Source organism: Ranitomeya variabilis, chromosome 6 (genome assembly GCF_051348905.1).
Source record: "Ranitomeya variabilis isolate aRanVar5 chromosome 6, aRanVar5.hap1, whole genome shotgun sequence".
Lineage (NCBI taxonomy): Eukaryota > Metazoa > Chordata > Amphibia > Anura > Dendrobatidae > Ranitomeya > Ranitomeya variabilis.
The window spans coordinates 298,181,471-298,207,508 of record NC_135237.1 but is presented as its reverse complement, the minus strand read 5'-3'; the positions used below and the strand labels follow the sequence as shown (position 1 = coordinate 298,207,508).

Sequence of the window (26,038 nt, the reverse complement as noted above, 5' to 3'; positions counted from 1 at the left end):
AATATTTCTATATGAGCACATATAAATGACTATGCAAGGTTAGGGCCCTGGCTTAGTGTAAATTTTGCATCCTTTTTATTATCATTCAAAGTTGGGAGGTATTCACACCTGACCCTTAAAAAATGGATAGAATTAGTTCATCCTTTCTGTAGTACTCAATATTATTATTATTATACATTTATATAGCGCCATTTATTCCATGGCAATTTACATGTGAAAACGGGCAAATATAGACAAGCACAATAAACATGAGCAATACAAGACACACACAAGTACAGAAGGAGAGAGGACCCTGCCCGCGAGGGCTCACAGTCTACAGGGGATGGGTGAGGATACACTAGGAGAGGGTAGAGCTGGTCGTGCGGTGGTTCAGAAGACTAAGGATCACTGCAGATTGCAGGCTTGTTGGAAGAGATGGATCTTCAGGTTCTTTTTTAAGGTTTCCATGGTAGGCGAGAGTCTGATGTGTTGGGTTAGAGAGTTCCAGAGTAAGGGGGAAGCACGGGAGAAGTCTTGTATACGGTTGTGGGAAGAAGTGATTAGAGGGGAGTAGAGAAGGAGATCTTGAGAGGATTGAAGGTTGCATGTAGGTAAGTACCATGAGACCATGTCACAGATGTATGGAGGACACAGGTTGTGGATGGCTTTGTATGTCATAGTAAGGGTTTTGAACTGGAGCCTCAGGACAATAGGAAGCCAGTGATGGGCTTGGCAGAGAGGAGAGGCTGGGGAATAACAAGGAGACAGGTGGATTAGTCGGGCAGCAGAGTGTAGGTTGGACTGGAGTGGTGCCAGAGTGCTGGAGGGGAGGCCAGAGAGTAGGAGGTTGCAGTAATCGAGGCGGGATATGATAAGGGCATGCACTAGCATTTTTGTGGTTTCATGGTCAAGGAATGCACAGAGCCAGGAAATGTTTTTGAGCTTCAGTCGGCAGGAGGCAAGGGCTTGGATATAAGGCTTGAAAGAGAGGGCAGAGTTAAGGATCACCCTGAGGCACCGAGCATGCAGGACTGGGGAAGTGAGCAGCCATTGACATTGATAGATAGGTTTGGTGGAGGGGTAGAGTGAGTAGGGGAAAGATGATGAAATCTGTTTTGTCCATGTTCAGTTTTAGAAAGTGAGCAGAAAAGAAAGCTGAAATAGCAGACAGACATTGTGGGATTTTGGTGAGTAAGAAGGTGAGGTCAGATCCAGATAGGTAGATCTGCATGTCATCGGCATAGAGATGATACTGCAAGCTGTAGGATGCTATGAGCTGTCCCAGGCCGAAGGTGTAGATGGGGAAGAGCAGGGGCCCTAGAACTGAGCCTTGAGGAACACCGACAGACAGGGGGCGAGATGAGGAGGTGATGTGAGAGAGGGAGATACTGAATGTTCGGTTTGTTAAATATGATGAGATCCAGGATAGGGTCAAGTCTGTGATGCCAAGAGATGATAGAATCTGTTGCAGGAGGGAGTGGTCCATAGTGTCAAAGGCAGAAGACATGTCCAGGAGAAGGAGGACAGAGTAGTGTTGCTTGCTCCTGGCAGTTAGTAGGTCATTGGTGACGTTAGTTAGGGCAGTTTCAGTTGAGCGATGCGATCAGAAGCCAGATGTTAACCGGTCAAAGAGGGAGCAGGAGGAGAGGTAGGAGGACAGTTCCAGATAGACATGCTGTTCCAGTAGTTTTGAGGCATAAGGAAGAAGAGATATTGGGCGATAGCTAGACACAGAGGATAGGTCGAGGGAGGGCTTTTTGAGGATGGGTGTGATCGAGGCATGCTTGAAGGATGAGGTGAAGACACCAGTTGTGAGTGAGAGGTTGGATAGGTGTGTTAGGGTTGGGATGAAGTTTGTGGCGAGGTTAGGGATGAGGTAGGACGAGAGCAGGTCAAGTGTGCAAGTGGTGAGATGTGATCTTGACAGGAGGGTGGACAGCTAAAGCTGATCTTCTGTCATGGTGGAGGAGATTTTTTTTTTAGGAACAGGGTGGAGTAGCTAAGTGGGGCATTGGGGGATGTGGGCCAAAGCTTTCTCTGATAGTATCAATCTTCTGCTTAAAGAAAGAGGCAAAGTCTTCAGCAGAAGTGAGAGGAGAGGGAGGTGGTGCTGGGGGACGGAGTAGAGAATTCAAAGTGTTGAAAAGCTGTTTAGGGTTGTGAGACAGGGAGGATATGAGATAAGAGAAGTAAGTTTGTTTTGCGGCAGTGAGTGTGGACATGAAGCTGGCAAGGGACTGCTTGTATGCGATAAAGTGCTTGGCAAAATGGGATACTAGTCATACAGTATAAACTCTCAATACCCTCTCGACTTCTGCTTATGTGGAAAGACTGCCTTTTCTGTGTTTCGATTTTTTATCTCTACTGCTAGATTATAACAACTGTCAGATAGTAGCAAATCTGAAGTTTCCAAGTTGTCTAAAGCATCATGCTGTAAATAAACAAGTTCTTTGATTTAGTCTTGGCTATTCACCATAGGCTGGTAGGTTCAAAGAATTTTGCTGTGATGTTTTAAATTGGATATGAGAGTCAGTATTTCAAGCAATGTACCTAAGAGAGCTATGCGACAATCAAATCTATGTGTGTACTAATAAATGTGCGGTATATATGCATTCCATTAAGTTCTCAATTTATTTTTTTACATATTTTTTATGATACAGATATAAGTTAGGACTCAAAATGTAACAATATCCAGAGAATATTAAGTCTGAATTTACATTTACTTACATTGCTAAGGACATGAGGTATTAAGTGATCAAAGAAACAGGATATAACAATAAAGCAAATCCAATATGGATGTTAACATGTCTCTAATAAAGGATACCTCACTTATAAGTTGATTCAGTAGAAAAAAAGCATCAATATTACTGGAGCATTTCATACAAGAATGGTTAATTGGTTATTTTGGCATACCATAGAAAAATTGAATTGGGTACTAATTAACCATGAACTTATTCAGCAGCATGTGAAGCATTCTAATTATTTTCATTCACAATTAAGCCACTTTCACTTCAAAAACATTTTTCAAATCTATTGGTTCTCCACCCATGAAGAAAATCCCTCATCACACCACAAGAATACAGCGAGCATCCTTCTCTGTGGCTCCATCCATACTTGTTTGTTATGTTTTTGCAATATGTACTCTTCACATCCAGATATATTCTTCAGTCTTTACATTAGCTCTTTCTTTTCTCTCACCCCATCTTCTGTCATCTCATCTTATCTGGGTCTCACACAATGATCTCCAATATTTTTCCTGTGCATCACCATACTCTGGAAGTGTCACCCCAACAAATCAGACTTGCCCCATTATTTAAAAATTGAAAAACAGGAAGCCTGAAAGCTTACCCTTTCAGAAAACAATATCAACTATACTCACTATTGTATAAATGACTTCTACGCTCACATAATGTTTCATTATCCACAGGGACTGCAATTAGAAATTTTAAACAAGTTTCCGCAAATACGAAAGGAAAATTATCATAAAAAATGATACATTTAAATCAATTTTTTTGTGCTAAATATACAGTACAGACCAAAAGTTTGGACACACCTTCTCATTTAAAGATTTTTCTGTATTTTCATGACTATGAAAATTGTACATTCTCACTGAAGGCATCAAAACTATGAATTAACACATGTGGAATTATATACTTAACAAAAAAGTGTGAAACAACTGAAATTATGTCTTATATTTCAGGTTCTTCAAAGTAGCCACCTTTTGCTTTGATGACTGCTTTGCACACTCTTGTCTTTCTCTTGATGAGCTTCAAGAGGTAGTCACCAGGCATGGTTTTCACTTCACAGGTGTGCCCTGTCAGGTTTAATAAGTGAGATTTCTTGCCTTATAAATGGGGTTGGGACCATCAGTTGTGTTGTGCTGAAGTCTGGTGGATGAACAGCTGATAGTCCTACTGAATAGACTGTTAGAATTTGTATTATGGCAAGAAAAAAGCAGCTAAGTAAAGAAAAACGAGTGGCCATCATTACTTTAAGAAATGAAGGTCAGTCAGTCCGAAAAATTGAGAAAACTTTGAAAGTTTCCCCAAGTGCAGTAGGAAAAACCATCAAGTGCTACAAAGAAACTGGCTCACATGAGGACCGCCCCAGGAAAGGAAGACCAAGAGTCACCTCTGCTTCTGCATATAAGTTTATCGGAGTCACCAGCCTCAGAAATTGCAGGTTAACAGCAGCTCAGATTAGAGACCAGGTCAATGCCACACAGAGGTCTAGCAGCAGACACATCTCTACAACAACTGTTAAGAGAAGACTTTGTGCAGCAGGCCTTCACGGTAAAATAGATGCTAGGAAACCACTGCTAAAGACAGGCAACAAGCAGAAGAGACTTGTTTGGGCTAAAGAACACAAGGAATGGACATTAGACCAGTGGAAATCTGTGCTTTGGTCTGATGAGTCCAAATTTGAGATGTTTGGTTACAATCACCGTGTCTTTGTGCGACACAGAAAAGGTGAACGGATGGACTCTACATGCCTGGTTCCCACCGTGAAGCATGGAGGAGGAGGTGTGATGGTGTGGGGGTGCTTTGCTGGTGACACTGTTGGAGATTTATTCAAAATTGAAGACATACTGAACCAGCATGGCTACCACAGCCTCTTTCAGCGGCATGCTATTCCATCCGGTTGGCATTTAGTTGGACCATCATTTATTTTTCAACAGGACAATGACCCCAAACACACCTCCAGGCTGTGTAAGAGCTATTTGACCAGGAAGGAGAGTGATGGGGTGCTACTCCAGATGACCTGGCCTCCACATTCACCAGACCTGAACCCAATCGAGATGGTTTGGGGTGAGCTAGACTGCAGAGTGAAGGCAAAAGGGCCAACAAGTGCTAAGCATCTCTGGGAACTCCTTCAAGATTGTTGGAAGACCGTTCCTGGTTACTTCCTCTTGAAGCTCATCAAGAGAATGCCAAGAGTGTGCAAAGCAGTCATTAAAGCAAAAGGCGGCTACTTTGAAGAACCTAGAATATGACATAATTTCAGTTGTTTCACACTTTTTTGTTAAGTATATAATTCCACATGTGTTAATTCATAGTTCTGATGCCTTCCGTGTGAATGTACAATTTTCATAGTCATGAAAATTCAGCAAAATCTTTAAATGAGAAGGTGTGTCAAAACTTTTGGTCTGTACTGTATATATATATATATATCTATCTATCCCTCTAACACAATCTATCTTAACCCCGCTATTCCCCTGCCTCTCGTCTCTGGCAATCCTTTCACTGGCTTCCCATTACCCAGAGACTCAAGTTCAAAACCTTAACCATGGCATACAAAGCCATCCACAACCTGTGTCCTCCATGCATCTATGACCTTTTCTCCCAGTACCTACCAGTATGCAACCTCTGATCCTCACAAGATCTCCTTCTCAACTCCCTTCTTATCTCTTCTTCTCACAATCGCATACAAGATTTCTCCCGCGCATTGCCCCTCCGCTGGAACTCTCTACCCCAACATATCAGACTCTCACCTACTGTGGAAACCTTCAATAGGAACCTGAAGGCCTACCTATTCCGACAATCCCACAACCTGCAGTAACCACCGATCCACCAAACTGCTACACGACCATCTCTGCCCTCACCTATTGTATCCTCACCCATCTCTTGTAGATTGTGAGCCCTCTCGGGCACTGTCCTCTCTCCTCCTGTACCAGTGTGACTTCTATTGATTAAGATTATTGTACCTGTTTTTTATTATGTAAACCCCTCCTCACACGAAAAGTGCCATGGAATAAATGGAGATATAATAATAAAATATATATATATATATATATATATATATATATATATATATATATATATAAATATAGTGGTTGGATATCCACTAGAAATGAGAGAACCCGAGCTCAAAAACTCAAAGTTCATACCGGACAGTGAATATCTGGCTCAAAACGCTGAACACTCCATTGTTGCAATGTTTGGAGTTCCAGGAGTAGTCCATTCCAGAGAGAGAAAGAAAAAAACATTTTCTAGTTCAAAAGTTTAGAACCCCATTGTTTTCAATAGGACTCAGGTTTAGGTAAAGTTTTGCTACCCAAAACAAACTTTGGAATAAAATTTGGGTTGTGTACCACAAACCCAAAACTTCCACACGTTTACTCATCCCACTCTCAAATCCATTCCCAGCCACTAAGTGCTGTGACTCCCATGCCTCCCTGCATTTCCCCTGGTTCACTCTCCACATTTGATCCCATCACAGAAGAAGAAGTCTCCAGGCTCCTCTCTTCTTCTCATCCGACTACATGCACAACCAACTCCATTCCCTCACATCCCCTCCAGTCGCTCTCTCCAGTCATCAAAACTCACCTAACTACAATCTTTAATCTCTCCCTCTCCTCAGGCCTCTTCCCATCTTCCTTCAAACATTCTATCATTACTCCATTATTAAAGAAACCCTCTCTTGATCCATCCTGCACAAATAACTGCAGACCAGTCTCCAACCTCCCCATCATCTCTAAACTCTAAGAGTGCCTGATCTACTCCCGCCTTACCCGATACCTCTCCACTCACTCCCTCCTAGACCCTTCACAGTCCAGCTTCCACTCCCTACATTTGACAGAAACTGCACTCATCAAAGTGACCAATGACCTTCTTGACCTTTCTGCAGCCTTTGACACTGTTGACCACCATTTCTTACTCTCTAGGCTCCAGGCACTAGGCATTAAGGATACTGCCCTCTCCTGGCTCTCGTCCTATCTTTCTGACTGCTCCTTCAATGTTTCATTTGTTGGCTCCTCTTTGTCCCTTCTTCCTCTCACTGTCGAGATACCTCAGGGCTCAGTCCTTGGCCCACTTCTCTTCTCTCTCTACATGGCCCCTACTGGACAGACCATCAGCAGATTTGGCTTTCAGTACCATCTGTATGCCAATGACACACAACTATATAAGGGATCCCCTGACCTTACTCCCCTGTACTACAGAACGCCAGTGACTGTCTGTCTGCAGTGTCCGACATTATGTCCGCCATCTAACTGAAACTCAACCTCTCCAAAACTGAAATTTTTCTGCACCCATCATCTACTAACCTCCCTAAATCTGACATTTCCCTTTCTGTGGGTGGCACCATAATAACACCCCGGCAGCCGGCATGCTTCTGGGTGTTACGTTTGACATCAATCTCTCCATCACTTCCCATATGCAATCTCTTGCCCGCTTGTGCTGCTTACACCTATAGAAATTCTCAAGAATCCGCCCTTTTCTCATCATGGAAACAACAAAAACCCTCACTGTTGCCCTGATACACTCTGGCCTGGACTACTGTAATGCTCAATTAATTGGCCTCCCCTCACTCGACATTCCACTCTCCAGTCTATTCTTAACGCATCAGCCAGGGTAATCTACCTGCCTAATCAGTATTCAGATGCAGCCGCTCTTCGGTAGTCTTTACACTGGCTGCCCATTCATTATAGGATCCAATTCAATGTACCCACAAAGTTCTTCACAGTGCAGCACCCCCTTACATCTCCTCCCTTATTTCTGACTATCGGCCTAACCAACCGCTGCGCTCTGCCAATGACTTTCTACTAACCTCTCCACTATCCGTACCTCCCACTCCCATCTCCAAAACTTCTCACATGATGCCTCAATCTTCTGGAATGCTCTACCCCAAGAAATTAGGACCATGCACAATTTGCAGATTTTTAGGTGCGCCCTCAAAACATATTTGTTCAGAGCGGCCTATCACATTCCCTAATCAAAGTCATTTTATGTGTAAGAGCTTGTGTGTAGCCCATTCACTATCTTCCTCTATCCCCCACTCCCTCAAGATGGCTGTACCATCATTGTAAATGGGCTCGCTCCAAACTTCGCTCATTACAACAAAGGTCTATGCGAGTTGATACTGATACTGCTTTATCCGACCACTCCAGTTCAGATGCTAAGGTGCAGAAGTGGATGGCAAAATGGCTGATCAGGGACGAGCCCTGAGTCAATGCCAACAGTTTGAGTGCCATATCATAGGTGACTCGAGGTCCTAAAAAGACCTGTTTCAGAGTGCACAGGAACAGTGGAGCACTCTGCACCACATGATCACCATGCTCCCACAGCGGCGTGGCCCACTACCATGCCCTGTCCGACAGGAGAGACATAATGAATCCAACCTTTGCCCGCTCTGTGGGGAAACATGCAGCCAGGAGCTCGAAATGTATAGAGCACTGGCTCACGAAACCCATACAAGATTTGCTATCACCAGAGAATTTATTTGGCAGTGGGAACTGAGATAAGGTCGGAAAAGGGGTGGCAGTGCACAAATTTACTGCAGCCACGCTTGCACCCTGAACTGCTACTGCGGTAGCATCCACAGCTGAGGTTGTGCGCTGGAGAGCTGCCAACCTGCCCTCCTTCTGCTGGATGTACCGCAAGGGTTGCTGTTCGTCCACTATTACTAGCCAGACCCTGGCGCTAATATACTGGTAAGGCTAGCAGAATGCACCAAGTAATGAGATAGATACGAGGTGCGTTCGCAGCCCAGGGTCCACCGTGCAGAGATACCTGCTGCTAAGTAATAGCGAACGGACTAGCTGCCTGCCTGAATGTACAGCCCCAGAGCTAAACTGACTCGCCACATATGACTGAGTGGTAGAGTATCCACTGGCAACAGCCAAACACAATTGATACTAGTGCATGGCCGTGCGGCCATGCAAACCTTTTCTAGCTGTAGCTTCTTCATGAACTTCCTAGTGGACCAATAGGAGCTTCTACAGGACCTGAGCATGTGACCCCCGACCTCCAATGAGAGGTCTTACCTTGGGCGTGCTCAGAAGGAGAAAAGCCGGACTTAGTCCCAGAAGCGTCTGCTTGCCGCTTACCAGTACTGGCTACAATGGCTGAGCCTGGAAGGACATCAGTAACCAAGCGCACAGTATCTCCCCGAACCAGATGCTTGGACCGATGTCTCTGCTGAGCAGGCTCCACTGTGGCTGGAGAAGAATGGGAGACTGCAGCGGAGGTGGTTCAACATTCCCCCTGTGCAGCGGTGGGAACTTGAGACCTAACAGGTGCTATATAAATAAAGATTATTATTATTATCCCTTATACCGACCCTATATTTTGTATTAAAGTGCCTAATAAAGCCTGTGCAAAATTCATTGTGTAGGGAAGTGAAGCAGGACTGTGATATTGAATTGTGCATACTGTGTTGTCAGCTGTGTATAGAGGTATTAACTGTCATTGTAGCCCTGCCTGTAATAACATGGAGCCTTGCTGAAAAGTCTTCCTGAAATGATAGGTGGCATGAATCTAACATAGTTCTGTTGGCTAGTGTAAAAATTGCAGTATTGTTATTATTATTATTATTATTATTATTATAGCATTGTGTAATGAAAAATACACAAAAACATTGACAATATTTTCTTGAAAATATGTTTAACACAAAAACTTGATTGAAATAATAGATCACTTTAGGATGATAGTTTTCCTTTAAAAGTATAGTGGCTACATTAGGATTTTAAGAAGAATGACTGACGTCTAAGTCAATTAGTCTAATCAGTGTTCAGCTTGCAAAATTTGCTCACATCTTTTTACCAATATGAGCCTTTTTTATTGAAAGTAATGGTCTAAAGCATTTTTTCCCAAACTCCAGTCCTCACGGCCCTCTAACAGATTAAATTTTTGGGATTTCCTTGGTATAGCCCATGTAAATGAATTATTATCAAGGCATCATATATTGCTACATGTTCGCTTACCTGTGCTACAGACTATCACAGAAATCCTGAAAACATCATCTGTTACTGGTCTGTGAGGAGTGAAGTTTCTTCAAAGTAAGGCAACTAAGTGTTGATGTAAGGGAAATATATCTAACTTCTTCAACATTTTCCAAATCTATCACACCGCCTGTGCCTCTGTGATCAATTAAAAGCAACTACAGACTGCATTACAGTTATGCTGTCTAATTATTAGACATCATTAGTAAATGTGTCCTATTGTGCCTAATAAAATCTTATTGAAACATTCTTCCCTGGTGATAATAATATAGTAATACATTCTCTAATATGCTCTAATAATAATATTCTCTAAATATGCTGGGGAAGATTTATTTGTGTGTGGTAAGCAAAAACAGTCTCAGGTAAATTGCTTTACCGTATTGATGACCTTTATTATTACATTACTGATTGATCCAACCCAATATGCTTAGTTTCGACAAGACTTTGCACTCCATTAATGTTGCAGTTCTTTAAATTTGCTCAAGTAAATGGCAGCAGAAAATCTGTCACTGAAAGCAATGCATAAATTTGCTACTTTAAATAATGTTAATAACGGGCATAATGTTATGTAGAAGACAATGATTACTCTTTAGATTTTCAGACTGTTTAGCTTTCTAAACAATGCACTACTTATGTAAACGCATCCTTGTATAGCCAAATGCCGAATTGCTGTTAGACGTAAGCAATATACTGCATGCATGATTAGTGTTGTAAATAACTGGAAAACAAATATAATTGCCAATTAATCTTTTCAACTTTGTTATTATAGGACATGATGGCTTGAAACTCATTTTCAAGGGACAGCAAAATGCTTAACCAGATGCTGTAATAAAATAAAGTAACTATGAAGAATAACTATAGAATAAAAAGTTGTAGTTCACCAACCACTGTTAATGACTAATCATTTCATCCTTAACAGGATGTATTATCCCAGTACTGACATAAATAAAACAATTTTTCTTTTATTGATGAGGTTTGTTATTAGGAAAGTACAAGATACCAATATAGATGTGAGCTGGAGATTATCAAAACATAATAGTGCTATGTCATTGTGCTTTTTTGAATGGTTAAAAGGTCCACGAGCTCACTCTAGGCTGAGAATCCTGGCCACTTGCAGTCCACGTAACATACGCAGTGATTGCTGCTAGCAGCCAGAGTCCAGAGCCTTTAGTGAACATTGGGCCAGAGAGGTAATTCTATGGAAGCATGAAGAAACAGACAGGAGGCAAGAAGAAGCGGGAGTGGCTATCAAAAGGTTAAAAAGAAAAGAACATACCAGGCTGCTCACCTTTCTGACTATCCCCACTGCTCCCTTCCTATTTTCCTGACTCATTTTTGAATTACATTTCCAGCCGAGTGTTCACTCTAGGCCTGAACTTTGGTCCGCAAGCAGACCTTAGAATAAACAGTGAGGTGTGCATTTCAGATGTGACTATGCACTTGGTAATGCTCAGTGAACTCCAAGGCCTGCTTGTGGACAAATGCCCCAGCCTAGAATGAACACCATGCTGCAGATGTAACGAAAAAGAGACAGAGAGGATCAGATAATTGGCAGAGAGCAGTAGGAATAGCAGAAGAGGAGAGCAGTGAGAAAGATTTTTTGTAACCTTTTTTTCTGTTTAAGTAAGATGGTCATCATTTTAATGAACTGCGCATAGCGAATTAAAAAAAAAATGATATTGTTCAGCATGCAGATTTTTGCACAATTCAATTGGAACTCAATTCCCCTTAAATAAATTTGCCCGTATTTAGCACTGACTAGGGTTGAGCGAAACGGATCGTTCATTTTCAAAAGTCGCAGACTTTTGGCAAAGTCGGGTTTCGTGAAACCCGACCCGACTCCAGAGTGGGATCGGCCACGTGGTCGGCGATCTTGGCGCCAAAGTCGCGTTTTGTATGACGCCTTCCCCGCCATTTTTTCAGCCAATTAAGGAGTGTGGGCAGCGTGATGACATAGGTTCCGACCTGGTTTCTGCGGCGTCATAGAGCCATATTACCGTTTGGGCTGCAGTGATCTCCGCAGTCAAACACAACATATGCTTTGCACGGAGGGGAAAGAGAGAGAGAGAGATTAAGTAAATGTAAAAAAAAATACATATTGACTTGCAATGGGTTTCGTGTTCTGGTCCGGAACCCAACTTTACAGTAGAATCGGCCGATTTCACGCGATCCGACTTTCGAGAAGGTCGGGTTTCACAAAACCCAACTCGATCCTAAAAAAGCAAAGGTCGCTCAACCCTAGCACTGACTAATTCAACACTTTATACTGAAAACACCATGGGTATAAGGATATTGGAAAGTCTTAAGACTTTCGAGGTATATGGACACCTTTACAGCAAGCTTTAACCCCTTCACCCCGAAGCCTGTTTTCACCTAAGTGACAGGGCCAATTTTTAGAATTCTGACCACTGTCACTTTATGAGGTCATAACTCTAAAACGCTTCAACGGATCCTGGTGATTCTGACACTGTTTTCTCGTGATATATTGTACTTCATGATAATGGTAAAACTTCTTCGATATGACTTGCATTTATTTGTGAAAAAAACAAATTTTTTTCGAAAATTATGAAAATTTAGCAATTTTCAAACTTTCAGTTTTTATGCCCTTAAATTAGAGAGCTATATCTCATAATATAGTTAATAAACAACATTTCCCACATGTCTGCTTTACATCAGCACAATTTTGGAAACATATTTTTTTTTGTTAGGGAGTTATAAGGGTTAAAAGTTGACCAGCGATTTCTCATTTTTGCAACAAAATTTGCAAAACCATTTTTTTACGGACCACCTCACACTTGAAGAGACTTTGAGGGGTCTATATGACAGAAAATGCCCAAAAGTTTCACCATTCTAAAAACTGCACCCCTCAATGTACTCAAAACCACACTCAAAAAGTTTATTAACACTTCAGGTGCTTCACAGGAATTTTTGGAATGTTTAAAAAAAATTGAACATTTAACTTTTTTTTCACAAAATTTTTACTTCAGATCCAATTTGTTTTATTTTACCAAGGGTAACAGGAGAAATTGGACCAAAAAAGTTGTTGTAAAATTTGTCCTGAGTACGCCGATACCCCACATGTTGGGGTAAACCATTGATTGGGCACATGGCAGAGCTCGGAAGGGAAGGAGCGCCATTTGACTTTTCAATGCAAAATTGGCTGGAATTGAGATCGGAACCCATGTTGTGTTTGGAGAGCCCCTGACATGCCTAAACAGTGGAAACCCCCACAAGTGACACCATTTTGGAAAGTAGACCCTCTAAGGAACTAATCTAGATGTGTGGTGAGCACTTTGAACCTCCAAGTGCTTCACAGAAGTTTATAATGTAGAGCCGTAAAAAAAATTCATATTAATTTTCACAAAAAATGATCTTTTTGCCCCAAATTTTTTATTTTCCCAAGGGTAACAGGACAAATTGGACCCCAAAAGTTGTTGTGCAATTTGTCCTGAGTATGCTGATACTTCATATATGGGGATAAACCACTGTTTGAGCGCATGGCAGAGTGCGGAAGGGAAGGAGCGCCATTTGACTTTTCAATGCAAAATTGGCTGGAATTGAGATCGGAACCCATGTCGTGTTTGGAGAGCCCTTGACGTGTCTAAACAGTGGAAACCCCCACAAGTGACACCATTTTGGAAAGAAGACCCCCTAAGGAACTTATCTAGATGTGTGGTGTGCACTTTTAACCCCCAATTGTTTCACTAAAGTTTAGAATGTAGCGCTGTGAAAATTAAAAAATCATTTTTTCTTTCCACAAAATGATGTTTTAGCCCGCAATTTTTTTTTCCCAAGGGTAACAGGAGAAATTGGACCACAAAAGTTATTGTCCAATTTGTCCTGAGTACGCTGATACCCCATATATGGGGGGAACCACTGTTTGGGCGCACGGCAGAGCTCGGAAGGGAAGGAGCGCCGTTTGAAATGCAGACTTAGATGGATTGGTCTGCAGGTGTCATGTTGCATTTGCAGAGCCCCTGATGTACCTAAACAGTAGAAACCCCCCACAAGTGACCCCATATTGGAAACTAGACCCCCCACGGAACTTATCTAGATGTGTTGTGAGAACTTTGAACCAACAAGTGTTTCACTACAGTTTATCACGCAGAGCCGTGAAAATAAAAAATATTTTTTTTTCCACGAAACTGATATTTTAGCCCCCACGTTTTTATTTTCCCAAGGGTAACAGGACAAATTGGACCCCAAAAGTTGTTGTCCAACTTGTCCTGAGAACGCTGATACCCCATATGTTGGGGGGAACCACTGTTTGGGCGCACAGGAGAACTCGGAAGGGAAGGAGCACTGTTTTAGTTTTTCAAAGCAGAATTGGCTGGAATTGAGATCGGACGCCATGTTGCGTTTGGAGAGCCCCTGATGTGCCTAAACAGTTTAAACTCCCCAATTCTAACTGAAACCCTAACCCCAACCCTAACCCCAGCCCTAACCCTAGCCCTAACCCCAACCCTAACCCTAGCCCTAACCCTAGTCCTAACCCAAGCGCTACTTTCACATTAGTGTTTTTTTGCATACATCACAATGCGTCGTTTTGGCGAAAAAACGCATCCTGCAAAAAAGGATGCATTTTTTTCCCCATAGACTAACATTAGCGATGCATTGCGACACGTCGCAACCGTCGTGCGACGGTTGCGTCGTGTTGTGGCAGACCGCTGGCAGCAAAAAATGTTACATGTAACTTTTTTTGTGCCGACGGTCCACCATTTCCGACCGCGCATGCGCGGCTGGAACTCCGCCCCCACCTCCCCGCACCTCACAATGGGGCAGCGGATGCGTGGAAAAACAGCATCCGCTGCCCCCGTTGTGCGCAGCTTGCACAGTATGCGTCGGTACATCGGGCCGACGCAGCGCGACGGCCCCGTACCGACGCTAGTGTGAAAGTAGCCTAACGGGAAAATGGAAATAAATATATTTTTTAAAATTTTATTATTTTTCCCTAACTAAGGGGGTGATGAAGGGGGATTTGATTTACTTTTATAGCAATTTTTGGGTGGATTTTTATGGTTGGCAGCCATCACACACTAAAAGATGCTTTTTATTGCAAAAAACAGTTTTTGCATCACCACATTTTGAGAGCTATAATTTATCCATATTTTGGCCCACAGAGTCATGTGAGATCTTGTTTTTTGCGGGACGAGTTGACGTTTTTACTGATACCATTTTCGGGCACATGACGTTTTTTGATCGCTTTTTATTCAGATTTTTGGGAGGCGGAATGAACAAAAACCAGCAATTCCTGATTTCTTCTTTTAGGGGGGGCGTTTATACCATTCCACGTGTGGTAAAATTGATAAAGCAGTTTTATTCTTGAGGTCAGTACGATTACAGCGATACCTCATTTATGTAATTTTTTAATGTTTTAGCGCTTTTACACAATAAAAACTATTTTATATAAAAAAATTATTGTTTTTACATCGCTTTATTCTGAGAGCTATAACTTTTTTATTTTTCTGCTGATGATGCTGTTTTGCGGCTTTTTTTTTGCAGGACAAGATGACGTTTTCAGCGGTACCATGGTTATTTATATCCGTCTTTTTGATCGCATGTTATTCTACTTTTTGTTTGGTGGTATGAGAATAAAGCGTTGTTTTTTGCCTCGGTTTTTTTTTTTACGGTGTTCACTGAAGGGGTTAACTAGTGATATAGTTTTATAGGTGGGGTCGTTACGGACGCGGCGATACTAAATATGTGTACTTTTATTGTGTGATTTTTTTTATTTAGATAAAGAAATGTATTTATGGGAATATTTTTTTTTTTCTTTATTTAGGAATTTTATTTTCTTTTTTTTTACACATGTGGACATTTTTTTTTTACTTCTTTACTTTGTCCCAGGGGGGGACATCACAGATCGGTGATCTGACAGTGTGCACAGCACTCTGTCAGATCACCGATCTGACAGGCAAGGGCAGAGGCTTGCCGGCGCCTGCTATTACTATTATCAGCAGGCGCCGGCAAGCTAGGTCATCTCATGACCTGGAAGGAGTTCCGCGGCCATCTTGGATCCGGGGACTCCTTCCAGGTCACCGGAGCAGCGCGATCTCATCACGTTGCTCTGGTGGGAGAGCGCAAGGAGCCCCCGTCCCTGCGCGATCCCCCTCTATGCCGCTGTCACTATTGACAGCGGCATCAGAGGGGTTAAATGCCCGCGATCGGCGATAGCGCCGATCGTGGGCATTGCTGCGGGGTGTCAGCTGTCATATACAGCTGACACCCGCACCCGACCACCGCGGAGCTCAGCGCGAGACTGCGGTGATCGATGCGCCGTACTAGTACTGCTGCTGGCACAAATGCAGTGCCGGCAGCAAAGTACTAGTACGGCGCATGTCGCGAAGGGGTAAAATTTGGAGAACACATTTGTGCCCACAATTTAATTTCCTGGCTGATGTCTTGAGATGTTGCTTCAGGATCGACTCATTTTTTTATTATTTGCAAAACAATCTATTTTGTAAAATTCAACAGACTCTCGTGCAGCAAAGCACCCTTTCAATTTTTTGTTGCCCCACCTGTGCTTCATAGTTATGATGGTGTTTATGGCTTGCAAGCTTCCCCTTTTTTGTCCATGTATAACAACATTTATTATAGCTAAACAGTTTAAAACTATCAGCTGTCTTTTTTTGAGGTTTTGAAACAGAAGCTACTTCCTTGGTGAGTGCACTTTCAGGTTATGCCAATATGGAACACAGTTTGTTGTATATTTTTTTCTTTTTGAAAGCCTAAGATCATTTTCTCCAACAAAGTACTCTGAAAAATTTTGAGGAGAAAGGTCTGCAATAAACATTTACCTATTGCTCTGGAAGATACATTTACAGTGAAGAACAAGGATTTGAGGGTGGAGTGGAGCCTGATGGCTGGGCGCTCTAGCCCTAGACTGATGAGGAGGGAATCTGTATGGAAACCGCTTCCCGAAAAAAAATATTTCTGACACAATTGTGACACACAGTTAAAACAAATATCCAGACCTTCCTTCGTGAAATTTAAAATTTAAAAAATTCCCAGTCCTAGCCACGAGGCCCTGAATAACACTGTGTACTTAAGAAGTGAGAAAGAGAAGTGTGTGCAATTGCGTCATAAAACTCAGATGGGGTGTCATAGCCATTGATTTCAGCGACACAACTGTTATGGATCCTCTACACCTCTTTTCAAATGTAACTCATCTTAATTGTTTTAAACTTAGGAGACAGGGTCATCTGACTAAATGGCTATATAAGGCATGAAACATACACCCTAAAGCTTCTAACCAGTGTAAATTAATGCATTTGCATCACTGGGCAAGGCCAAACCCACTGACATCAGCAAGCGCTGCTTTTGATGTTAGCCAAAAGACTGAAAAATGGCACATTTTACAGTTAAAGAGAATCTGTCAGCAGGTGTTTGCTATGTAATATGAACACAGCATGAGGTAGGTGTTAAAAAACAGATTTCAAAGATGTCTCGCTTATCAAGCTTCAAGGTTTTATTTGCTTACAATGTTTGTTTTAGCACCAGGATCTTTTCATTGCTGTGACTAGCTTGTCTCTTGAGCCCTTGTTTAACATGCCCCCTCCTGTGATAGGCAGCTCAATATCTATGGACATTGTATGTACTATAGAGAGTCTGGTCTGGGCAGTGTTTCTTTTTTCAGCTCTGCTTCATTGCTAAATCTAAAAACACTGATTGTGTGAGAACAGCAGCACCCAGTAATCTAAGTGATGCATAATTGGATTCAGGGTCTCTTTGCCTACACCAGGAAGCCCTGAGTTAGCAAAAAACCTGCCCAAAGATACCCTTTAATACAAATAATGTATCTGATTAATTCAGAATTTTCATAAGGTCATTTGTTGCTGGTCTTGGTTTAATTTGCACCAATGTATGTTAATTTCAAGGAGACAAAACATGGTTCCTTCATGAGCAGAATGATTGCTACATGGTCTTATGGTGTTCAAAGAGAAACTGTCATAACAGTACCCCAGCATCACACAGTCAGTGAGCTGTCAGTCAAGCAGAGGAAGGTGGGGCTGGATAGGGAATAGATCCAGGGAGGCAGAGGATTGGAAAGTGCTTTGACACTCACAGAGCAAAAATGTTGCAGTCAGGAAGCAACATATTGTACATGTAATAGAGAGGATGACATTAACTTTCAGAGAGAAACATGCCCCAGATGGACGTTGGAGTATTCAAACACATTCCCTTTAACCCAAGGTCTGCAGCAGACCCCTGTGGTTGTCATAGCTTGATAGCTATGAGCACCGCCCAGGGGTCAGCGCTCATAGCAATGAAACATTCCTGTGTAGCACAAGTGATGGAGTGATCGCAGCTTCTAGTTTCCCATGGAGACCTATTGAAGCAAGTGTAAAGTAAAAAAGCGTTTTTAAAAATATAAAAATAATAACAGATTAAATCACCCTTCATTGACTTCATTCAAAATAAAGCAATTTTAAAAAAGTACACATTTTGGTATAGCCGAGTTCATAATCGCCCTATCTGTCAATATATAAAAAGATTTAATCCAATCGTAACCTGCGTAAAAAAGTAAAAATGCCAAAATTATGGTTTTTTGGTCATCGCAACATTGCACTAAAATGATCAATAAAAACATCAACTTGGCACGCAAAAAATAAGCCCTTCCCCAGCCCCAGATCCTGAGAAATGGAGACGCTACGGAACTCAGAAAATGACGCAATTTTTTTTAAAACAAACTTTGGATTTTGTTTTCACCGCTTAAATAAAAAAGAACCTATACATGGTTGGTATCTGCAAACCTGTAGTGACCTCGGGAATCATATTGACAGGTCAGTTTTACCGTTTGGTGAACATGGTAAAAAAAGCCCCAAAAAACTATTTCACTGCACTTGGAATTTTTTTCCCGTTTTCCAGAACACTATATGGTAAAAACAATGGTGTCATTCAAAAGTAGAACTTGTCTCACAAAAACGAAAACCTCCCATGACCATATTCACTGAAAAATAAAAAAGTTATGGCTCTGGGAAGAAGGGGAGCAAAAAAACAAAAATGCAAAAACAACAACCTGTGCAAAGGTGCTAAACTTGCATATTACTGTATAAACAGATGATACCTTCAGGCTTTTGGGAATTGCTCCCAATAATTTATGAGACTTGTGGTGGTACATGATTATTTTTGATGAGTTATCTGATTTGTTTCAATTTTGGCATAATGTTAAGTAAAAAGACAAGTGGGCCTTGAATTTAGTTATATATATTTCATATATTGACTTTTATATATTGAACATATTTAAATTGGGTTAACTTAAATTTTGTCAATTAGCTTACGTCAAAGTCACTTAAATCATTTTCTGGATTGTTTTTACATTTGTTTAAAGGTACATTCAACCTGGTATATGTAAACTTATGACACAGAAATTATACTAATGCAAATAATGAATGCAAATGTAATGTTTTGTACATGTTTGTTGGAAAAAAATGGTTGTGTTGTGTACAAAGTAGATATCCTAATCAACTTGCGGAATCCATATTTTGTTTAGGAGGGGATAAATATGAGTGCTAATGACTTCAGCCTAGGTGTAATTTTTTTCCCTTAAATGTACGTATAAGTAGTAACCATTTCTCATAAAATGCCTACTGGTCATAATCATAACAGGTCACTAGCACATATATATAACCTTGTAAAAAGCCCAGTAGCATGTAGAAATTATTAAAAGTTATAGACATTTATTCCACTCAATATAATTTACAATATAAGAACACTCTTAACCTTAAAATAACTGCTGCTAGTTTTCAATGGCAGCCCTTTAAAATGAAAAGCTACTTATCTGTCATCTGAATGACTGGCACTTATGCAAAGCATACAATTACAACAGCTCAGTCCATCATTTTTTTTGCATTTTAATGGTATACCTGCAAAGAAGAAATGTGTCACATAATCATATGAGATAATGACAGAGGTAGAGAAAGAAAGATTATGTAAGTACAAAAATGTAAGAAACAGTTTAAATGTTCATTCACTATGTAAAATTGCTGCTCTGTCAATATGACTGGCATAGTGATGGTTGACAATGCAATACCAATTTATAATAGCACAAACCCCAAAATTACTCTCAGGTATCAGCTAGATTTTACATCAATAACTTGATCACAAACTAAACTGTAAATTATAAAAAAAATTGCTGAACAGCAGACATTTGGTGATGACTAGTATTCGACAAAAACCTGATTTTTTTTATTTGGAATATGTCATTATTTTCTTTATTCGCAAACAATAAACTATGTTTTTGAACATAATCATTTTTATATGCAGTCTCTAATTTGTATTATATCTTTTAAATAGGTTTATTTTTACAGACAACCCCTTTAAGATGAGAGCAACCCTATCTGGCGGTTGCCTGTGATCATTTTCTTTGCAGCAGTAACTGCAGGAGACATTTAGAATCACATGGTAGATATTTAAAAAAGGGATAATCCCATTAACAACATTTATCCACCAGGTTTATGATCAGTGGTAGTCATACTTGATTATATGAGTAGGACTTCTGAAATCCTGTGTGAATGGAAGCCTTAGTGTGTGATGACTACTCTAATAACATCTACAGTATATGTCTGTGGGAATATTAATACATGCTATTGACTACCATTCCCTAGACAGTGAATGGAGCAATGGGGCATGCAGATTGATCATTCATGTGTTTGGAAAGCTGAAAATGGTTGTAGCCCCATTACATTTATCACTTATTGCTAGGGGCAGTTTATCATAAGGATATATAAAAAAATGTTTTTAATGGGCTAATCTCTCAAATAGCTGTCAGTGAAAGACATAGAATAAACCACTTCTTCATAAAAGTTGTCTGTTCTGACACATATATGGGGTACTAAGTAAAGGACCATCCTCTAAAATTTCAAGTTGTCCTAAAAGGGCATGTACTGTACATAAGGATTTTCCTGGTCAAACAAAAATCACCTCTTAAAGGGACTCTGTCACCTGAATTTGGCGGGCCCTGTTTACGGTCCGATGGGCTTTGTTTTCTGTTCTTTCATTCACCCCTTCCTTTCCTGCTGGCCACAATATTGTCTTGAATCTGATTAGGTTTCCTCTGTAGAACATGCGTGCGCAATGCAATCTTGCCTTGCGCACGCGCAGTATGCTTTGCCCAACTGCGGGCAAAGCCGAAAGGCATTAGTGTGCATGCGCCGGCCCACTATGTCCTGGAAGTATTTAGCTGTGTTCCGGGACATAGTGCGCCGGCGCATGCTCACTAATGCTTTCCGGCTTTGCCCTCAGTTGGGCAAAGCATACTGCGCATGCGCAAGGTAAGATTGCATTGCGCATGAGTGTTCTAGGGAGGAAACCTAATCAAATTCAAGACAATATTGCGGCCAGCGGGAAAGGGAGGGGTGAATGAAAGAACAGAAAACACTGCCCATCAGACCGTAAACAGGGCCCGCCAAATTCAGGTGACAGAGTCCCTTTAATATGACAATAAATGGTCAGAAATCCTGCTGGAGGCAACTATTGTTTAGCCATATTGATATATTGAGAATTATGTGTGTTAGATGATACAAAAAGCAAAGGGAAATTATAGATCCTTTGACTTCAAATGGGATAAATGTTGCAAATAGAGATGAGTGAATGTATTCAAGTGGCATTGTATTCTACTGGAATATACAAAAAAATCTGAGTTTTGGGAAATATAGAGTTCTGTAAATTTGATGGTCAACAAAAGTTCTGACCTAGAGAGAACAGGATGGTATATGCCGTGACAGAAAGAAGAGGACCGGATTGTCGGCAGTGTTGCCCGCTATCAAGTCCACATAGCCTCTCCTTTCTGCTTTCCTCAGAGGTTACTGTGCATCAGATGTCCATGATTTTACAACATGTGATGCATAGTGACCTCCGCAGTCTGGTTGGGGCCACATCTTCCACCCTTGACATGGGAAATAAGAGACATCTCTTAAGACAGATGGTAAGCCGCGAACAGCAACAGTTCGGCCAGATGAGCGGAGAGGTGAGGTCATCTCGAGTTGAAAACTTTTTTAGTCATTAAAGCCCTCATAAGAAAACATCTACATGGTTCAACTGGCATCCCAACCATGATATTTAGCAAAAATCTTTGGCTGATTATACCTAAATGCCCAGTATTCAGAATGATTTGAGAAGAGGTCAACAATTCATAACAATAATTGTTATTTTATTATAAAAAAATGGCTATTTGCAATCAATGAAAGTAACAAATGAACAATAATAAAATTGACTATTAATTTGAATAATAAATAACCATAGTCTTGATTACTCTTATCTTGACATACATAAGGTTGTTCTCTGACTCTCTTATCTTTTATACTTTGAAATCTGCCCATTGCAAAACTACCTGTTGGAGATTAGACAGATAAAGTCTGTAATTATAGATTAAAGAAAACAATCAAGTGAGAAATGAATACTGTAAGTGAGAGTTCAAGATCTAAATCAATAAAACAAGAGCAACATATGGATATATTAAAGGCCTGCTATCTTCTTCTGTCTTCAAACCTCATCCCTCTTTTCCTCATCTCACTGAATACCATTTTTCACTGACTGCAAATTCCCCAACAATCTCAACTTTTTATGTGACATATTCCTCTATTCCTCTATATCAATTGCTTTCTTACATCTATGCATTTATCTTCCCTCCAGAATTTCTCTCTTGCTATTAACTTTTTCTGGAAATCTCTGCCACAGTTTATCCACAGATCTCCCAACCTTTAACCCCTTCACCCCCGGAGCTTTTTCCGTTTTTCCGTTTTCGTTTTTCGCTACCCTCCTTCCCAGAGCCATAACTTTTTTATTTTTCCGTCAATTTGGCCATGTGAGGGCTTATTTTTTGCGGGACGAGTTGTACTTTTGAACGACATCATTGGTTTTACCATGTCGTGTACTAGAAAACGGGAAAAAAATTCCAAGTGCAGTGAAATTGCAAAAAAAGTGCAATCCCACACTTGTTTTTCGCTTGGCTATTTTGCTAGGTTCACTAAATGCTAAAACTGACCTGCCATTATGATTCTCCAGGTCACTACGAGTTCATAGACACCTAACATGACTAGGTTATTTTTCACCTAAGTGGTGAAAAAAAATTCCAAACTTTGCAAAAAACAAAACAAAACAAAATTGCGCCATTTTCCGATACTCGTAGCGTCTCCATTTTTCGTGATCTGGGGTCAGGTGAGGGCTTATTTTTTGCGTGCCGAGCTGGCGTTTTTAATGATAGCATTTTGGTGTAGATACGTTCTTTTGATCGCCCGTTTTTGCATTTTAATGCAATGTCGTGGCGACCAAAAAAACGTAAATCTGGCGTTTCGAATTTTTTTCTCATTACGCCATTTAGCGATCAGGTTAATGCTTTTTTTTTATTGATAGATCGGGCGATTCTGAACGCGGCGATACCAAATATGTGTAGGTTGGGGTTTTTTTTTATTGATTTATTTTGATTGGGGCGAAAGGGGGGTGATTTAAACTTTTATATTTTTTTTATTTTTTTCACATTTTTAAAAACTTTTTTTTTTTACTTTTGCCATGCTTCTATAGCCTCCATGGGAGGCTAGAAGCAGGCACAGCCCGATCGGCACTGCTACATAACAGGGATCATCAGATCGCTGTTATGTAGCTAAAATGCAGGTGTGCTGTGAGCGCCGACCACAGGGGGGCGCTCACAGCCACCGGCAATCAGTAACCATAGAGGTCTCAAGGACCTCTATGGTTACCTTCCTGACTCATCGCCGACCCCCGATCATGTGACGGGGGTCGGCGATGCGCTCATATCCGGCCGCACGGCCGGATGCGGTAGTTAAATGCCGCTGTCTGTGTTTGACAGCGGCATTTAACTAGTTAATAGCGGCAGGTGATCGCGATTTCACCCGCCGCTATTGCGCGCACATGTCAGCTGTAAAAAACAGCTGACATGTCGCGACTTTGATGTGCGCTCACCGCCGGAGCGCACATCAAAGCGGGGGTCCCGACATGTGACGTACTATACCGTCACATGTCGGGAAGGGGTTAAAATCATTCTTTAAATATGCTTCTTCCTGTCTACATACAATCGGTCTTAGACCTTATTTACAGTTTTCTCCACTTAAATTTCTCATCAGACAAAACACTCATTATAGTCTAAATGTGATTAACAGATACATCAGGTCCATCAAAAAGTACCATCAATGAAGCATCTGATTCACTCTACATTTATTCAGCAGAGCAATGGCCCGAAACATACAGGCAATGTCATTAATAACTATCTTCAGCATAAAGAAAACACAAACGAGTTCTGAAAATAATGATATGACCCCTAAAGATCCCTATAGTCTGTCTGAGATTACTGGAAGAGATTTGCATAAGCCTACATCCATAAGAGATCTGTGGTTACTTCTCCAACCTATTTGTAACAATCTCCCTCCCGAGTTCCTTCAAAAAGTGCATTCATCTCTTCTGAGAATTGATGCTTGGATTCTGTTTTGAATGCAAAGGATGGTCACACCAAATATTGGTTTAGATTTAATTTAGATTACCGTTTTGCTCTTTACATTTTTTTGCACAACACTGTATATACTGCATATGACCATGTATGCATATATATATATATATATATATATATATATATTTAAATATGTGATGGAATAATGTATGTCGTTGCTTTTTTCTTTGTTAATTTATAACTATGCTTTGACACAATTTGTATTTTGCTTCTTTACAGGAACGACACTTTACAGCCTGTGTACATGCTTATCAAGACTGGGTAAGTTTCACATTCATTTATAGAAATAAGGGACATCTATGTTCTATTGAATTGTCTTAAATAATTTTCTGCATAAATCTCTTTTATGTAAAAAGCAAAAAGTTGTTTATAAAAGTTGTTTTTTGCATTATAATTACAGCAATATCTGGCATCTAGGAGTACAGGTGCTGGGGCCTCCATTGAGTACGCAAACAAAATATGTCAGACATTTAAGTATCACAACTAGTGTTGAGCATTCCGATGCTGCAAGTATCGGGTATCGGCCGATACTTGCTGTATCGGAATTTCCGATACCGAGATCCGATATTTTTGTAATATCGGATATCGGTATCGAAACAACATTAATGTAAAAAGGTGTAAAAGAAAGAATTAAAATAAAAAAAATCGCTATACTCACCTGTCCGACGCAGCCGGGACCTCGGCGATTGTAAGCGGCAGCGTTGTTTCTTTAAAATTCGCGCTTTTACTTGCTTACGTGAATTCCCGGCTTCTGATTGGTCAGGGCGGCCATGTTGCCGGGACTCGGACCAATCACAGCAAGCCGTGACGAAATTACGTCACGGCTTGCTGTGATTGGTCCGCGTCCCGGCAACATGGCCGCCATTAACCAATCACAAGCCGTGACGTCAAGGGAGGCTGGACACGCGCTTATTTTGAAAAGCGCGCGTGTCCAGCCTCCCGTGACGTCACGGCTTGTGATTGGTCACGGCGCCATATTGCCGGGATGCGGACCAATCACAGCAAGCCGTGACGAAATTACGTCACGGCTTGCTGTGATTGGTCCGCGTCCCAGGAACATGGCCGCCATTAACCAATCACAAGCCGTGACGTCACGGGAGGCTGGACACGCGCTTATTTTGAAAAGCGCGCGTGTCCAGCCTCCCGTGACGTCACGGCTTGTGATTGGTCACGGCGCCATATTGCCGGGACGCGGACCAATCACAGCAAGCCGTGACGTAATTTCGTCACGGCTTGCTGTGATTGGTCCGAGTCCCGGCAACATGGCCGCCCTGACCAATCAGAAGCCGGGAATTCACGTAAGCAAGTAAAAGCGCGAATTTTAAAGAAACAACGCTGCCGCTTACAATCGCCGAGGTCCCGGCTGCGTCGGACAGGTGAGTATAGCGATATTTTTTATTTTAATTCTTTATTTTACACATTTATATGGTTCCCAGGGCCTGAAGGAGAGTTTCCTCTCCTTCAGACCCTGGGAACCATCAGGAATACCGTCCGATACCTGAGTCCCATTGACTTGTATTGGTATCGGGTATCGGTATCGGATTGGATCCGATATTTTGCCGGTATCGGCCGATACTTTCCGATACCGATACTTTCAAGTATCGGACGGTATCGCTCAACACTAATCACAACATGAAACTTCCTACAATTGAAAATTTGTTTCAGTTGCTTCATTGTACTTTCCTACAAAAATCAGAGCTATTGAGATGTAAGAGTTAAGTTCATCATACGCATTAGATAGTCATTGACCGAGCAATGCTTTGGCCAATTGTTTGGCCAGCAGCCATCTCACTCGTCTCACGAGTACATAGTAGCTAGGAGAGCTTGTTTGGCAGGGCATTTCTGTTTTATCAGTGAGAAAGCTGCTAGCTGAAACA

The 26,038-nt window shown here is 41.3% G+C and overlaps 1 protein-coding gene across 1 annotated transcript in view; it reads left to right on the top strand.

Annotated features, from left to right (window-relative positions):
- CDH12 (cadherin 12) overlaps positions 1–26,038 on the top strand; it is a 1,379,166-nt gene that overhangs the window by 365,797 nt on the left and 987,331 nt on the right. Inside the window, exon 2 of the mRNA XM_077269712.1 lies at positions 24,381–24,422. The gene's annotated coding sequence lies outside the window, so the exon portion shown is untranslated. The remainder of the gene's footprint in view (positions 1–24,380; positions 24,423–26,038) is intronic.